Here is a 17,080-nt window from a genome sequence, read left to right as displayed (position 1 = left end):
CCACAATGAGAGGCAGGGAAAGACACCAAAGACAGTTTTAAAATTTTATTTTATTTTTTATTTTTAATAGGATGATCTAGCCTGATTTGCATATGATGGGAGGTCAGGTTTAGGATATCGTTCTCCATTGAGAGGGCTTTAGAGGAGTAAACAAATCAGAAGCTGAATTTGAGGGAATGGAATTAAGCAAAATTTGGAAGAAATTGAGGAAAATTTGAAGAAAAATATCTAGACCCAGAACTACTCCAGATTTAACCACAAGGCTGTTAAGGTAGCAGAAGGGTATGAAAGAATGAAGGAAAAATAAAGAAAGATTAGGGTTTTGGACCTGGAAAGATAGACTCAAGAAGGAAAAGGAAAAACTAGGTAGCAATTCCAGATAGACTAAGTGAGATGAGGTAAATGGAGCAAATCCATAGAGTAGATTAGTGGAAGAAATTGGAGAAAGAGAAGGGAGGTTGGTTTGAGACTGAATGGAAGATGAGAATAACAGTTGAATAGTTAGACAAGAGAAAATAATCCGAGTAAGGTATTCAAAGTATTGAGAAGTGACAATAGTCTATAAAATAGATTTAAATAGCTACATTCATAAATAATTTTGAGAAACAAGGCTAGAAATCTCAACAACTATGTAAAATGGGGACATTTCAACATTTTTCATAAATGTACAAGATACTTGTATTTCTGCCACTACTGAATGACTATGTTTGTTCCAAGTATAGGTTCTAGGTCCCTTCCTAGCTAGCTATAGATGAGAGATAGGGAAATCCATCACCTTTCTGTGACACATGATCAAGATATAGTAGAGAAACTACTAACAACTACACATTGTGGTCAAAAATTAAACTAAATAGTGATACTTTTTTGTTTTACATATGTTACATTGAAATTTATTTCAAGCTTTTGTTGTTCTAGATGACTTCAGGAGTCTCATCTAATGTTCAAATTCTATATTCTGTGATTTTGGTATCTGTCTCTTTCTGTTATGCTTATTATAAGATAAGTATTGACTGTCATTTAAATGTTTAAGATAGAGGCAGCTAGATGGATCAGTGAATAGAGTACTAAGCCTGCAGTCAGGAAGATTCATCTTCCTGAGTTCAAAATCTGACATCAGATGCTTACTAGTTGTGTGATGCTGGGCAAGTCACTTAATCCAGTTTCCCTCAGTTTCCTCATCTGTAAAATGAGCTGGAGAAGGAAATGGCAAAATAATCCAGTATCCTTGCCAAGAAATCCTCAAATGGGGTCACAAAGCATCAGATATGACTGAACAACAGTAACAAATGAGATAATTCACTTGTAAATACATTTCCATCATTTTTTTTTTTGCCCATCAACTTGAATTGGTAATTCCTTTACACTATATCATTTACAATAAATTCAATTCCTATTTCTGAAATTATAATTTTTGAAAACCTCCATTTCATGTTTCTCTAGTTTGATATTTTTATTTTGTAGATGATTCTCTATTTTTTCTTCTTTTCTATGATTACATTTCATTTTTATTATTTTATTTTCTCATTTGATCTTCCCATGGGAAATGGAGAGCATAGAATGAGTCGCTTATTCCATTTGATAGACCAGGCAGTGGTTGTTGAAGTACTGAAGTTAGATGAATTATAAAGAGGTGATGCAGGTTCTAGGCAATTGTGGGAGCCAAGGAAGCCTGATTCAGGGCTCAGACTATGTGCTTTACAGAAGGTCCTTCATGTCGCAGCTTTTTGTTAAGCTTGCTGTTTGGGTCTTTTGATATGTGTTATGTTGTTTGAGTTCTGAAACCAATAGGCTCTACCCCAAGATTTGAGTTATTGAGAGCCAAAATATTTGATTCAGCACTCAGGTATCTTAGGGTGGTCAGCTCTAAAAGTGATGTCTTTTGATGATTGCAACTTTGGCTTTGAAGTCTGCTCTCAATTGTATCCATTTATGACTGTGGCTGCATTAGGAGGTACCTGAGGCCTAGATCGGAAGTTTTAACCTAAGAGTTTAGTCTCCTAGATAACAAATCCTTATCAAATTATCTATTCTGGGCTACTTCCAGGATACAACAGAGTAAGGTAATGATAAGACTACTTGAGTCCCCTTCCTTTGTCTCATTTGCTCTATAAAAACCTTGTCCTAAGAATCAATAAATGGAGTTCATAGTTTTTCCTTGAACTACCCACATGGTCTGGTCATTTCTTATTCACTTCTCTGACCATGCTTAGTGATGGACACTGAGCAGCCCACAGCAGGCAATTACCAACTTATCCTGAGGCTTCATTCATGGCAATTCTGCCCCAGGGTAAATATAGATACACATAAATATAATAGATAAACAATTAATTAAATATAGCTCACAAATGGGTTAGATGTAAAGGGCCTAAAAGATATAGAAAGGTGGAAAGTAAATTGAAAACCCAGACCAACATTTTCTTCCTGTGGAATTCTCCGTAGAAATACATGTAACATTGGACTTTAGGTTATTGACTTTAGCAGACAAACCCAGTTTAATAGCTGGGCAGCAGATTGATGCTGCTGATCTCCAGATGTGTTTATTTACCCACAACTCTGAAAAGATCAGTGACTCACCAGCTAATTATAAAGCATCACAAAATTGTGTGACTTCTGAAATAGGATAACCACTCAAATAGTTGGAGGAAGCCTTAGTGTTCCATTTTTGAGATGGTTAAGGTTTGCTCTAACCATTCCTGATCACAGTGGGGGTTAATAAATATTCTGTGAGTAATCAATATGGACATTAATCTCCCAAGCTCTCTGCATAGGGCCTCCATGGGTACTTTTGACATTTCTTCGTTTTGCTGCTCCTGGCAAGAAAGTAAATAAAATTATCTGTTTTTAATGGCATTTGTAAGGTTCTCATGACACATTAGCTGGAGATCTATTAATCATATTTCATTTATGGGTCAGACCTAAATGGAATCATATTCTGAAGAGCATATATCAAGAGTAGGAAGTGGAGGGTGTGGCATTTTTATAATAAAATATGTAGGAAAGAGTATATAAGTATATAATACTCTGATTATTGATAGTTTAGAGAGTAGTTTCTCCAAATCATTAACTGAAGGAACTCCAGATCTTATCTCTTGTGTAAACTTTACACTGGCCACTCTCAAGTTCCCCAATGATAGCTTTTCCCTGCCTCCATCTCCATCTGCATTTCTTTCCACTGGCCCTTGTATCACCAGGCTAGTCATAAGCACATTCCGGTAGCACTTGGCAAACCTTAAAGTGTTATACAAATTCTAGATATCATTATAATAGCTGCTATTACTACTACTACTACTACTACTACTACTACTGCTACTACTACTACTACTACTACTACTACTAATAATAATAATAAAGTCAATAGAATTCTGGCAAAAATCAACTGAAAATTGGATCAGAATTTGGCAGTATTGTTCACTTTAAAGGGAACTTTGCATCATTTTGTCCAGTGAATTTGTTTTTTTCTTGGGAGAAAAAACATTATTAACACCTAATAACATTTATGCCTGCTGGTAAATCTAGAGTAGGTTATTCATTAGTGATTTTATTAGGAGATAAAAACGAGGCAGGACCATGATTTAATTGGCATATTTAGTTGTCAATAAACATTTATGAAGTATCTGATATGTTCCAGGTACTGTGTTAAGCACTGAAACACTCAGGTGAAGGGAATACTTCTTTTAATACAGAATGGAAACTGCTTTACTGTTTTTAATCTTAGAATTGCTAGGACACTGAGAAATTGTGACTTGCTTGGGATCACATGACCAGTATGCTACAAATGTCTCTGTCTTCTATCAACATTGTTTTTATTCTTTTATTTACTTAATTATTAAATAATTTGTTTTACCTTCCTTATTGCAAACCATTCATATCCAAACTAAGCATAACCCCTATGAAAGTTATAGTTCTATTATTTTTTTAAAGGAGAAAACAAATAGGACTAATATTTTGCTCCACTATTCTTTTCTGAATATCATTCCTGGTTGAAGTTTTTGTTTTTGTTTTTCATCTCAGTGTCTATTATACTTGAATTATATCTTTTTACAACATGTTTATAATTGATATAGTTGATTGGGCAAGTTTGAATATTGTCAGGGCATTGTTTGGTTCTTCTGGTGGTAGATTTGGGAGGAAGGGCTTCCAGGTAATAGTGACATTCTGTGTTATAATAAAGGGGCGTTGAGGAGTTTGGTGGAAGATAAATTCCACTAAACAGCTATTTATTAGTCTTCCAACCTTGGCATCACTCAGTAAACAAGCTTTTATTAAGTACAAGTTAAAGTTCAAGGCAATATTCAAAATGATAGAGATACAAAGGAAGGTAAAAACCATCTCTGTCCTGTGCATACAAGTCTATATTCCAATGTGAGAAATGTGTAAATGGTTACATAAAATAGACATACAAAATCCAAGGACGGCAAACTTTAGCGGGAAACGATCTAATATCCAAGAAAACTAGAAAATTCATCCTTCAGGTGAGGCATCTGAGCTGATTCTTAAGAAACCAGGTATTCTGATAGGTAGAAGTGAGGGATTAGAATATCCCAATCTTGGGGATAGCAAGTGAAAATGCATGGTGATAAGAGATCATGTATTAGCTGCAAAAGAGCAGCAAATAAGTTAGTAAGGACACATTATAAAATGTATGAAAGAGAGTAAAGTGTAAGATTTCTGGAATAGTTGGATGGGACCAGATACTAAGAACTTTAAATTTTAAAGAAAGGAATTTATATTTGAGCCTGGAGGTAATAGGAAACCACTGAAGTTTACTGAGTAAGAAAGTGACATGGTGAGAACTACATTTAAGGAAAATCACGTTGTAAGATTTTTGCAGAATAGATTGGAATGGGAAGAGACTTGAGACAATGAGTTGAATTAGAAGGCTATAGCAGTAGTTGAGGCAAGAAATGTTGAAAGTGTGAATTAATGTGGTAGCAGTGTGCGTGGAGTGAAGGATACCCATGTTAGAGATGTTGTGAAAGTGGAAATGAGGAGATTCAGCAACAGATTAGATATATAAAGTGAGTGAGAGTGAGGAATTAAATATGAAATGTTCGCTGTGAATATGTGGGATGAGGAGGATGGTAGTATACTTGACAATAGGAAAATTAGAAAATTTAAGGGAAATTTTCCACAGGTTTTGAGGTACCTACAGGAAAAGTCAATTTCAGCTGCAGAAAGGCAGTTGGTGATACAGGACTAGAACTCAGGAAAGAGAGGCGGTGCTTTATATAACTGTGGGAGTGATAATCACAGTGATGATAATTATACACATAGGAATTAATGAGATCATTGATTGATATGATATAGATAAGAAAGGGAAGAGAGTCAAGAGAAAGCCTTGGGGAAGACCCCCAGTTAGTGAGTGAGACCAATTTTCAAATCATACTTTCACTATATAATGACTATATTATCTCAAAATGTAACTTAAATCTTTTAAGTCTCTATATAAACCCAAAAGACTATAAATTAGAGAACAAATTTATTCACTGGTAGTTCCTTCTAGCAAAGTAATGACAATTCTGTCCTCATAGTGCCTTCCATGCAATAATTTGTCATAACCCATTCTGTTTCAGTCAAAGGTCTCTCCAATTTCATGGAAGAATATTGTTAACAGATCATATATTCACAAAATCTTAGAGAGGTAAGCTATTTAGAGGATGTCCAATCCAAGCCTTTCATATTAGAGATGAGGTGATTGAGGACCAGAGAAGGATGTAGGGTGGTAGAGTTGAAAAGAAAATTGCCCTAAAGGAAAAGGCAAGGCTTACAATCCCACCTATTTTTAGTTAATTTGCTTTTACCTTCTTGGGACTCAAATTTCTTCATCTTTAAAATAAATGGTTTCTACTATATGATTTCCAAGGCCAATCCTCAACATCACACAGGGATTGACAACATGGTTTAAAAATATAGGTCATTTAACTAAAAATACAATGTTCTTTCCATTTAATTGAAGCAAATGTGATACAATTTAGCATAAACCAGTTAATCTGGGGCCACACTGGCAGACAATCTTTGCCCAACCCCTCTTCTTTTTCTATCATCTCCATTTGCACTGGGTTCATTCCTCTGGGGTTTCCTGTCTCTTCAATAAGGAAACTAGCCTATTCTGTAGTCTAATTATCTTCCCACCACAGATCCTTGAGGAATGATTCTAATTTTAGTTCTAGTCTATGTGGGCCCTCCCCAAATAGGATGAGGAAAAGAGAATGCTGACATGAATGGAATATCATTAGGCAATAGTTTTTTGCACACACACAAACATACAAGGGGGATGCTAAAGAATAAAAAAAATAGTAGAATTATTACAATGACCTGTAAAGCCAATCTTGAGCAGCTCTCCTGAGGACTGCTGCTGTGAATAACTTTTAGGATCTAATCACATAGTATAGTGAACTCTATTTATTCAGCAATAAACCAAAGCAAAACATTGAAGCACATCATTCACAACAATATAACATAACAACTTATTACTAAGATGGCCACACAGTCTTAAGCATACACCCTTAGGTTACAGTAAATCACAATCTCTTCAGTAATACAGAGTGTCCAAGGAAAATCCTCCTTTCATCTTTACTCAAGGCTGGCTTCCAATCATCCTTAAGACAATCATCCTTAAGAGGTAGCAGAAAGTACAAACACCATCCACCCCTAAGTCACAGTAAGTCACAATCTCATCAGTTAACATAGAGTACCCAAGTAAAGTCCTCTTTCATCTTAACTGTAGGATGCCTTCCAAATCCTATGGCTCCTCTTCCATGGACTGACTCTTCCTAGTTCTTGCCTGGACTCACATGACTCTTTCCTGGACTTAGACATGAGAAGCTCTCTGCTCCTGTTTCATACCTCAGTTTATGGAGACTGTTTCACTCCAAGCTCTTTGGAGTTTCTGTTTCTAGCAATTCAAAGCTTAACAGAGCTACAACAATATTTGCACACATTGCCAGCACTATCATCTCAATTCACTTTCTGTCTGACAAAGTAACACAATTCAACAGACAAGGCTTCTGTCTGAGAAATCAAAAACAAATCAACAAAAACATTCCAGGACTTCTGTAACAGCTGTAAAGTCTTCTTTCAGGACTTCTGTATCAACAGTAAAGTCCTCTTTCAAGACTTTTGTCTAAGAACAACAGACAGGGTGATTTTGTCTGACAAAACAACAGACAGAATGCTACAGTGCCAATATCACAGACATTTTCTCTTTCAGTTCTGCTTTGTCCCAGCTCTGCTCCAGCTTTTCTCTGCTCTGCTCCTTCCTATTCCACTTTTTCTGTTACATCCTTCCTTTTCCTCTCTTTGGCAAGCTCCTCCCAACATGGGCTTCATGTGATCCATGTGATGATGTTAGGCCTATTGAAGGCAGGGAAAGTCTCCAAATTCCCTTAGGCCTATTAAGGGCAACACAATGTATGCTCTTTCCAACAAAGACTTTTGATACAATTAAAGGCAGTCTCAAAGGCACTTGAATAAGTGATATAAGCAGCAAAGTCCTACTTTGCTTGGCATTATATGACCTGAGAGGAGAATATTCAAAGTGTAAGAAATTTTTCTTTGTAGAAATTGCTTATTAACTGGTTTACATTTTATTTCCATGGAGTACAGATCAAGACCATGTGGGCTGTGTCTTTATAAGTTACTCTCTCTACTACTCTGCAACTGCTCAGGTAGCTTATCCTTCATTGCTCAGGTACCCAGGAAGTAAGGAAGATTCCATTTGCCTGGTTACACATAAACAAAGACATAAATAGGAGATAGACCCATTGCAGATACAGACTTGACTAAGAGGCAATGAATTCATGACTAAGAGCACTCACCCACCTATTTTCTGGAGCTCAGAGAGTCATCCTTATGTATCAAGACTGGCAGATCTCCTTTTCTGTACATCCATCAAGCTATGGAGTTTGATAGGCCATTAAAGCAGAGCAGATAGGTGGTACAATGGACAGAGTGCTTGGTCTAGAGTTTGGATGAACTGAGTTAAAAAATGACCTGAGACATTTACTAGCTGTGTGAACCTGGGCAAGTCACTTAAGTACTGTTTACCTGTTTCCTCAAATGTGAAATAGGGATAGTAATAGTACTTAACTTCCAGAGTTGTTATGAGGATCAAATTAGATAGTATTTATGAAATACCCAGTGTATAGTAGTGTTGCAATAAAATTCTGCAATGAAGAGAAACTGAGGCAAAAATATCCAAGTAGCAATTTTAAATAAAGTGAATTCCCAAGCCCCTCAGTGGCTAGGGATACCTTTGACAGCCAGAGCAGTCTTTTTAATATATTAGAAAAGATATTAGGTACCAAAAATAATTTTGAGATTAAAACTAAACTGACAGTTATTGGCCTATGTTAGAGGTAAGGGTGAGCTTACATTTTGTTGATTTACATGAGGGAATCTCTAGGACACATGGCAAAGGGGAAAAACAGAATTAGTCAACATTCTCTGGAAAGTCCTATGTTAGGCAATTATACCAGAATGATCCGGTGCTAGGCTTATAGGCTTATGACCAGGCAGAACATCTCATGACTATGTCAACTCATCCCCTCTCCTCCCTTCTGAATTAAGATAAATTGAATCCAGTCTGTAGCTGGTGAAATAGAAAAGTAAAATTCTTAAAACTCCAATAATAAGGCTTATGCAATGAAATCCAACTTTAATCCATTAGTACTGATTCCAGTGATTAGATATAATTCAATAATTAATAAATAATACAAAATAAAATGACAATTTGCAATCTCATAATAGGCACTGAATAAATACTTATTTCCTTCTTCCTTTACCTTCTTTCTTTCCTTCCTTCATCCCTTCCTTCATTTCTTTTTTCTTCCTTCTTTTCTTTTATTCTTGTTTTCTATAGCCTGCATGAGTTGAGAAAATATGTATTAAATTTCACATTGAGAGTGTCCTTTTGCACATCCTCAGTCTACCTAAGCTATGTGCTATATAGCTACAAAAATATTTTAGAAAAAAATATCCATAGTAGATTAAATAATTTTCTCTTTTACTAGAAAATGCATTTTGTTTACAATAAATATTTCTTAAATGCCTATTATCTGCATGGAATTTTGCTAAACAACAATGAAATCATTGTAAGTATATTTACTACAATGTTTTTCTGTAATGGTACTTAATGATGTTATACTTAAGATCTTCCCAATATCCTTAGGTCTACATGACATAGAGAAAGCTCATAGAAACTACTAATTAAATATAACCAGAGATTTTGAACAAGATGTAGTACCTATCTCCCTGTCTAGAGGATTCCATTTAATAGTCCCTATCGTATTGCAAGGAAATGTTTGCTTTCATTTGAAAGAGGTCATTTGGTCACTAATGTAAAATTAAACCTCCCACAAGTAGGGTGATGCCCCATACAGATCTCTGTAAAATGTCTTTGAAAGCATAGGGGCACCAGGGGCTCTTGGCAGGAGGAGATCAATAACATTAAGGGAGGGCAGGTTTCTAGAACGTCCCATGTTGGAAATTATGAAGACTGCTAACTGAATAGAGACCAAAGGTCTTTTCCCAGAAGCATTAGCTAGTGTGTAGTTTCATAGTATATATGATGGTCACCAACTATGGGGGACATTGTCAGGGAAGGTAATGAAGTGTCCTTTCTGTGCTGTCATTATGCTGTCATAATGACTGTCATTATGGATCATCTAGGTAGCTAGATGACTCAGCTGACAGAGCACTGGACCTGGAGTTAGGAAAATATGAGTTCAAATCCTGCCTTACACACTTCCTAGTTGAGTGATCCTAGAAAGGTATTTAATCTCTCTTGCCTTAATCTGCTAGAGAAGGAAATGGCCAATCACTCCAATATCTTTATCAAGAAAAATCCATTACGGGTAACAAAGTGTGAGACATGTCTGATGACTGAACAATGGACATCTTAGCTCCTTAAGATACGATCTGAATAATTACTAATCACAAAATGCAAAAATGTTTTCACTTGGCCATTTCAAGTAAATCTGGGCCTTTGCACAAAAGACTGACAAATTCAATGTTTAGATCTAGCACAACAGAAGCAATATTTCCATGCCCTGCATTTTGCTATCTGCTCTCCACATTCTTTTTTTTTTTCACATTGCTGCCCTATTTATTTTTTTTAACAACATCCCTCTCTCATCCATCTCAAACATGTAACAAGTCTACAAATTGAATTTCTAACATATCAGGACATAATGCTTGTCCCAGAACTCAATGTAGGTAATTCTAAGTCTCTTTGGCAAATAATATTTTAGAGACAACCAGCGGCTCAAATACACCATGCAAATGTTCCTGTTAAAAATGTCCCCAGTAATCTTTTGAAAGTTTCTGACTAATAACTCAAAGTCAAGGAGTTTGATAAATTGACTTTTTTTTATTATTGAGGCAAAAATGAAAACTCACTACATTAAGATGTGTGTGAAAATAGTTTCTGCCAGTTGAGTACAAATCAAAGCAAACTCTCTACTTATATAAGGAAGGAAAGGGAAACACAGTACAATTTCCAAATCCTGCTTAAAACCATTATTTATTTCTTGCATTTTTTTTTGTTTAACCAATAGGAAATGAAATAACAGTCTAAGAACTTAAATCCCTTACTCCTGAGATGGTTCCGTAATTTTGGCAATCTTAATCAGAAGAAATACATTTAAATATTAGAGACTTTCTGGAATTGAATTTCCTACTCATTTAAACTAAATGAATGTTTATTATTTAGTGGAGGTAAAATGTACAAACTTGTTTAGTGAAAATATATTGTAAGTCTACATTCCCCTCTATCCCTAAAATACATCTTATGTAAATTGTGACAAATGAGAATAAGAAAAGAAATATAATATTTAAGTTGTATATGCCAGCTTTTAAAAATTTTGTCCAAGTTTTAAGGCATCTTATTATTTAATTCCCATTTGTCTGATGACAAAGTAGGAATGTTTTAGTTGATTTTCTATATAGAGGAGAAAGCAGCATCAAATATTGTAAAAGATGTGCCAATAGCAATATTGTGTTACAAAAGGCAACTTGGTTTAGTGCAGAACCTTGGCTTTTAAGGAAGACATGAATTCAAATCCAGACTCTGACATTTACTATATCTTCTGTGACTTTAGGCAAGTGACTTCATCTCTCTGACTTTAGTTTCTTTGCCCATAAAAAGAAGGGTTTAGATTAGTTGCTATTTAAGGTATCTTCCATGGGCAGCTAGTTGGTACAGTGGATGGATGCCGGGCATAGAGTCACAAAGACCTGAGTTCATATTTGTCCTCAGACACTTACTAGATATGTGACCTCACTTTATCCTGTTTGCCTCAGTTAAGATGAGCTGGAGAAAGAAATGGCAAACCACTCCACTATCTTTGCCAAGAAAAACCCCAATTGTAGTCACAGAGAGTCAGACATGACTGAAATGACTGAACAACAACAAAAAAGTTTCCTCCGGGCCTAAATATCTTAGGAAACTCCAACAAGGTTCCCCCATCTCCTATCCATGGTGAAATTTCTCTAGCTGTCCCCATGCATGGAATGCTCTACCTTCTCTGGCTTCCTTCATGTCCCAGTTAAAATCTTCCTTTCTGCTGGAAGATTTTCTTGATCCTCTTAACACCAGTGACTTCCTTTTGTTGATTATTTCCCATTTACCCTTAATTAACGATTTTGTACTTAGTTGCTTACATGTTTTCTTTCCAATTAGATTTATCTCCTTGAGAACAGAGACTGTCTCTTGCCTTTCTTTGTAGCCCCAGTGCTTAGCATGGTACCTAAAACATAACAGATGTTTAATAATTGTTTATCTTCTAACTGACTAAATGAATGTCATGAAATCCCTTTGTCCATAGTAGGCATATTCATTAATTTTTTTAGGATTAAAAGTAAACGATACAATCTTTTTTTGTGAATACTATTTCTGTTCCCATTTAAATTAGTGCAGCTGAGTTCTTACTGAAGGTCCATCAAATGAATTGCGTCCTTAGCTTTTAAGTGTTTGTTACCTAGGGTCTTGCTTTGGTGAAGAAATTAGTCTCTGCATAATTGTTCAAGAAGTGCTTTCTGTACTTGGGGATATTCCATCGAGTTTTGGCCACTTTAAAGTACTGTCAGCAAAGGAATGCCTGCTGGGGTCTGTAACCTGGGGTGTGAAAGTTGTAAAATGTAAATGAGCTATTGATCAGAGGTGCGGGGCAAGAGTGAGTTAGCTGGGAGCTTAGGTAAGACTCCATTATATATTAACTGAAATAAACTTTGATCCAGAGAAGAGGAATAGTCAAGTGGAAAGAAAATGATAATTGTTTGTGTTAATTAAGTTTTGGTTAAGTTCACTTGGAACCAGTCTCTGGGAGGTAATAGCCAAAGGGCTTCTGCCTTTATTTTGACTATCAGATGCTACAAGCTTCTCCAGAGCCTGGATTGCTTCAGACAATGGAGTGGATACGAGTCTGAGAGCTGTAAGGGAAACTGTTTAGTTTGTATTGTAAAAGTTCGTAAAATGCTGCTATTCAAAAGCCTTGAAACCTCAGCACAGCATAAAGACAAACAGCTTGAGCGGGATATCTGTTACCAGTTTCAGGAAGAGAGTTGAGTACTCTTGAAATTGATTAAATAGGCAAAAGCAAGTTAGAAATACAAAGTATGTTTGAATAGAATTGCTAGAAAGTAATTATAAGGTATCATTGTACGGTGTTTCATTTCCTTAAATTCGTATTAAAGAAATTATTTTATTGCCCTTGTTTCTTACAGAAAATAGGAATTCAAATACCTGTATGTATATCTACATCCACATAAATATGTACCTCTATATAAAATATATCTATATATACATAATATAGAGTCTAAATTGGGTGTCCAATCTAAATCTCATTTATCTATGCTTTTAGTATGCCTTCTTTCCAGTTTTATCTATGAGTGGAATGAACCTGTTCTGGTTTCATGAGACTCTACTCCAAGTGGAGGGAGTGCGTCAGAGTAGAGACGCTGCCTACCCAGGGGCGCCAAAAATTGTCGTGGTTTCATGATGTGTTGTAGTGGAACCACCTCAAAGAATTCACAGTCAGACCACCTCTAATGCAAGTATAAGCATTTATTCAGATGGATGCCTTTCATGAAGTGGGCTAAGTTCCAAGAGGAACCAGGAAGTTTGGAGAATACAGGATAGATTTTTGTAGAGTAAAGGTGCAATTACATAACAGAAATTATGAATATTAAAAAGGTAAGAGGGGTTTATTAAGGGATTAGGCAATAGGGAAAGGGTCCTAGTCACAGTGGAACTGTGCATACGATTAACCACAATGCATAGAGAAAATCCCATTGAGGGGTATGTATGTATAATAATGATATTATAATAAATTTCTCTATGCCATAAGTTCACCCAAAGGATAGCTTTTTCTATTACTGTGCAGGTACCTACTTTGGATAAGTCCCTTCTATTATTTTGGGTTCCACTTTTTGCTTGGGCATCCTGGTGCTGCTGCTTTCTGATTGGCTGAGTACACAGAAGGGAAACCCATTTATAAGTAAGTACTGTAAAAAGTCTTCAATAATTGCAATAGCCAAAAGATTCACTATTATGTAGCAAAGTTAATAATGAGCCTCTCTAAATATCTGCAAATCGGTCATCTAAAAACAGACATAACCCATTACTAGTCTAACCTTTTGGGCCTTTCAAGCTTGGCAGAACATTCAAGAGCTTATCCTTTGCTAGTACTATCATTGACAACCCCTCCACAGTGAAGTTTCAGAGTAGGACATAAAAAGAACCTACAAAAGAAATGACATTTTATAAGTTCACAGAGAGTCACAAGATAATCCTAAACAAATAAATTATTATTGTTTTTATTTTATTAAAATTTGAATAATAGTGTTAGTTACATGTTTTTCTCTAAACAATTTCTAAATGGGTTGACTTTTAAAATTGATATAAAATTGAGAGAATGTGTTTATTTTTATTTCTGGGGAGTGTTAAGTATATACTCAAAGATGATCTTAAAGATTATGTTATTTGGAGAAAATGGAAGATAATGTTTCAGAAATGGGTTAAGTTTTAGAACCTTCAGGCAACTGATAAATTGTTTTGAATTTATTTTTACCATATGACCACAGTCCCAATTTATCCAGGGTCTTTAAGTTCATTGTCTTTTATTAGTTAGCAAGATAAACCTATTTGAAAATGTTCAGTCAGTATTTATTTAGCACCTGCTATAATCCAAGTACTGTGCTAAGCCCATGAGATACAAAAAATAGTACCTGCTCTCAAGTATTGAGCAATGGAAGTGACAACTTATAAATAACTGTGTAAAAAGAAGTTATATACAGGATAAATTAGAAATGTAAGCCTCATAAGTTGGTGTCTTGACTGACTTCCACACAAAACATAGAATCACTGAATGTCACAGGGGAAAGAGACCATGCGGCCATCTCATGAAAACTATGAGTCCTTTTGCTATTCCTCCTATAAAAATATTCATATCATGACTCCATATTTTTCTTTTTCTTTTTTAAATAATGTATTTACTTTTAGTTTACAACATTCAATCCCATAATCCTTTGAGTTCCAAATTTTCTCCCCCTCACTCTCCCCTTCCTTCCCCTCCCCCCCACATGGTGGCATGCAAAACATTACAGGTTCTACAAATACCTTTGCATTAAACATTAGTCAAGTTGTAAAGAAGAATTATGGCCAATGGAGTGAACAAGGAGAAAGAGGGAACTAAACAAAACAAAACACAAAAGAGAGAGCAAGTAGTCTCCTTCAAGCTTCATTCAGACTCTGTAGTTGTTTCTCTGGATGTGGATACCCTTTTCCATCATGAGTCTTTTGGAGTTGTCTTATAACTTTGCATTGCTGAGAGGAACACAGTCTATCAAAGTTAGTCATCACACATACAATGTGTATGTAATTATATACAAAATTCAACTTGTTCTACTCTCCTCACTCAGCATCAGTTCATAGAAGTCTCTCCAGGTTATTATGAAGTCTGTCTGCTCCTCATTTCTTATAGTACGATAGTATTCATATTCCACATTCATATACCACAACTTGTTTAGCCATTCCCCAATTGATGGGCATCCCTTTGATTTCCAGTTCTTTACCACCACAAAAAGAGCTGCTATGAATATTTTTGTACATACAGGGCCTCCTCCCACTTGTATGATATCTTTGGGATACAGCCCTAGAAGTGATATTACTTACTCCATATTTTTTCATTGACTGTCCTCATCTCTGGAATGTTCTTCCTCATCCCTTTCTCATCCCCATCCCTCACCTACTTCAGGACTCAGTTTGTTTCTACCTTAAGAACAAGCATTTCCCATTCCCCACCTTTTTAGTGAGGTAATATTGTATGTAGTTGCTTTTATTTTCAACTTACATTTCTCCCTTAATAAGGTAAAGCCTTTGTTTTGTTGATTTTTGTATCATGGGTATTTAGTGAAGTGCATGGCATGTTAAAAATACTTAATAAATGCTTGCCCATTGTTTAACCATTTCTGAAAAGAAACTCATCGAAAACATTCCTTAGGGTGGTTATCCTTCTTTGGCTGAAGTCCTCCTTTGAGGATAAACCTACACTGCCTGTTGAGGCTGGCATCACTTCTCTGGGATAGCACTAATTGTTTTGTTTTATTTTCTCTTAAATCCATCCACCTCTTTGCAAATTCTACCCACTGTTTCCAGTTCTGTTTTCTGGGGCCAAACAGAAAAAAAAATCTAATCTCATTTCTAAATGGTACCATTTCAAATCCTTGAAGATAGTAGTCTTCCCCCTAAGTATCTTTCCTTCTCCATTTCCTTCAAATGCTATTCACATAGTATGAGTTAAAGGCCATTCAAAATCAAAGGTGCCCTCCAATAGACTCTCCAGCTTAAGGCATAGCGCATAACTGTGCACTGTTCTTCCCATTTACAAATAGTTTTGTATTTCCTTCATTCTATTGCCAGTATAAATTTTCTTATTCATGGATCTGGTTATGTTAGTTTTCCCTTCAAGAATTGTCAGTAACTCCTGATTGCCTAAAAAAGTCACATTGTTAGTCTGAAATTCAATACCCACCAATATCTGGTGGTAACCTACCTTCCTAAGAATTTTTCTAGCTAAGAAATAAGCATTGAGGAGAAATTATGATAATTTATTTTTGGAAATAAATCAGAGGAATAGTATCTAGTATCATTTAGCTTAAAGACAGTTTTGTATGTATGTATGTGTATGTATACAGAAATGTGTATATATGCCTACATACAAATGTTTAACTCATATATAGGAATATAATACATATATATGCATATACACATGTGCACATGAATAAGCAAGAATATATATTGCATATATGTATATGACCCAGAGTATATAGACATATTTTTTACATCTTCTATGTGCCACATATATATGTGCGTATATATATGTTATACATACAGTACATTGAATGTCACATTATATGCCTATGTGGAGACAGGTGCATTTGTATATAATTACATAATCTGTATTTTATATATATATATATCATTTTATATATGTATATGTATAGATATATCTCTAGAAAGTTATACAGGTAGAGATAAAGTTAGAAAGTTGTCTATATATGATATTCACATATATACATCTCTGTGTGCATGTATTTTTTTTGGATTGGTTTGGTTGGTTTGATTGGTGGCACAGTGAATAGATTGCTGGGCCTGAAGTCAGGAAATGAGTTAAAATCCAGGTTAGTGAGTTAAAAATCCAGTCTCAGATATTTACTAGCTGTATGGCCCTGGGAAAATCACTTAATCCTATTTGACTAGGTTTCTGAAATGGCAAACCAACCCAGTATCTTTGCCAATAAAACCCTAAAAGGGTTCCTGAAGAGACAAACACAACTTAAAATGACTAAATAACAACAATAACAATATAGAAAATTAGATTATATCTGAAACTGAGAACTAGGTGACACAGTTCAAAGATCAGTGACTTAGAGTTAGGAAGACTTGAATTCAGATTCTATCTAAGACAATCATTACCTGTTTCTTCATCTGTAAAATGGGGATAATAATAGCACTTACTTTTTAGAATCAGTATGAAGATCAAAAGAAGTGACACACATAAAGGGCTCAGCCAACCTTAAA

The sequence above is a fragment of the Petaurus breviceps genome, unplaced genomic scaffold (assembly GCF_028583685.1).
Source record: "Petaurus breviceps papuanus isolate PSGF00001 unplaced genomic scaffold, PetGlider_PUasm1.0 176, whole genome shotgun sequence".
Classification (NCBI taxonomy): domain Eukaryota; kingdom Metazoa; phylum Chordata; class Mammalia; order Diprotodontia; family Petauridae; genus Petaurus; species Petaurus breviceps.
Note: the sequence above shows the minus strand (reverse complement) of the source record.